Source organism: Frankliniella occidentalis, unplaced genomic scaffold (assembly GCF_000697945.3).
Source record: "Frankliniella occidentalis isolate FOCC.00 unplaced genomic scaffold, Focc_3.1 Scaffold13, whole genome shotgun sequence".
In the NCBI taxonomy this organism is placed as follows: domain Eukaryota; kingdom Metazoa; phylum Arthropoda; class Insecta; order Thysanoptera; family Thripidae; genus Frankliniella; species Frankliniella occidentalis.
The window spans coordinates 3002231-3003995 of record NW_026267143.1 but is presented as its reverse complement, the minus strand read 5'-3'; the positions used below and the strand labels follow the sequence as shown (position 1 = coordinate 3003995).

The following is a 1765-nucleotide window of genomic DNA, read 5'->3' as shown; positions in this document are numbered from 1 at the left end:
ATGGTACCCCAAAAAAAGGTCATGGTAAAAATTTCCGAGTGTTCATGTCTTATTCCGTGATGCCTCAAGAAAAAGGCCTCCTGTCAAAATCTGAGCGAAATTGGACAATATTTGACCCTCGCGAAGTCGGTTCAAAGTTTAACATGAGTTTCTTATGGGCGATCTTAAGAAAAACCACAAATTAGGCCCAGGGCTCAAAATATTTATTGTAGATCATAACTGTTGTCAGAATCGTAATCTACGCTAAAAACCGAGTCAGACGATATGCCGCTGGCTAGGGTAGTCCAACTCGTCCCCATTTCATACAGGGGTGAAAATAGCGAAAAACAGCCAAAAATGACGATATTTCCACTATTATAGATATGATGTTCCACCTCCTTGTTCAGAGAAAGCAAACATCACACATAGACAGTCAAATTACATTTTCCTCTCACTGTCACATCTAGCTAAAATAAAGAATACATAAACTGAGGGGTCCACAGTGCCTCACCAACAATTCTTCTGTAAAGATAGCACAAAACAATAGAATTCTCATGCATTTACTATTATTTAGGCCAATCCACTCCATTAAGTGTTTCAAATTTTGATGTTCCACCAACTTTTTTAGGGAAAGCGGAAATCTCACAAAGACGGGCCAAGAGTATTTTTCTGTCACTATTAAATCAAGTTCAAATAGAGCTCAGCCAAGGGCTTAATATTGCGTCACCAAACAGTTGTTCTGTAAAGCAAGCAATTAGCAGGTACATTTTTTTTTTTGTAATCACTAAAATCCCGCCGTACAATATATCTAATTCGTGAAGCATTTCAGATTTGATGTTCCACCAACTTGTTTGGAGGAAGCAGACATCTCACAAACAGTGTACCTTAGATTACAAATCTTTAGCATTTACAGTGTCATTCTTCTTTTAAATCTAAATTAGGACACTTGTTAGTCAGAAATACTTGGAGGAAAAACAATTACCACAGGACAATAACATATCAGTAGGTAAGATCAAAGGTAGAATTCCCAGAAAGTCACCTGCATGTAATACAGCACTAGCAGTGTAGAATATTTTTCCAATGGTTAACATGTTGTCCAGTCCAGTCATCTGGTTGGTAGTTCATCACAGATTACAGCTGTAAAGATGAAGTGATGGTAAAAACACTGTTTAAGAGTAAAAATTTTAAGTTGATACTTTTATTTTTTAAATGGTCATTCAACTGTTGCTTACCTGTTGAAGGTTGAAGTCTTAGGTTTGAGAAGTGTATGAACATACACTTGGAGATCAGTTGAACCATTTAGAGGGTATGTTTGTTTGGTCCTAGTCTTAGTCCTTGTTGAAGTTGAACCAGTAGAGAAAATCAAATTTAAAACTTGGGAATTTTTATGATGAAATGGCTTACTAAATATGGTAGATTGCAAACTCACCTCTCAGGGCTTGTAACCTTTTGGTTTTGTTTTCATTATTCAATCAGATTCTCCCAGAATTTGTGAATGAACACACATTGACATGATAAATAAGTAGCTATATTCACTTCCTCAAAACACTTATTGCTATTGAGAAAAACATAGTTGTAAGTTCTACCGAATAAAGAGTTCCTTTAGAGAGAGAATAATCTTATTCTAAATTTGTAAAACAAAAGTTTTGATTACCTGCCAGATTGTCTCTTATTGCTGGGTATAAGGTATCCCTGACCTTTGCAAACTTTACAGGACTTGAATGGCAACTTATTGATTATGGTTGAGTGAAGCTAAGACTCCCTGCTCTACTTTCTGAAAGCAAGT

The 1765-nt window shown here is 36.1% G+C and overlaps 1 long non-coding RNA gene across 1 annotated transcript; it reads right to left on the bottom strand.

The window, feature by feature from the left end:
* Positions 1-350: 350 nt before the first annotated feature.
* Positions 351-1765, bottom strand: LOC113216359 (uncharacterized). Its single transcript, XR_008010781.1, has 4 exons — positions 1634-1765; positions 1409-1534; positions 1212-1313; positions 351-1116 (listed from the first exon to the last, which is right to left on the bottom strand). It is a non-coding gene; the product is annotated as an uncharacterized LOC113216359 (long non-coding RNA).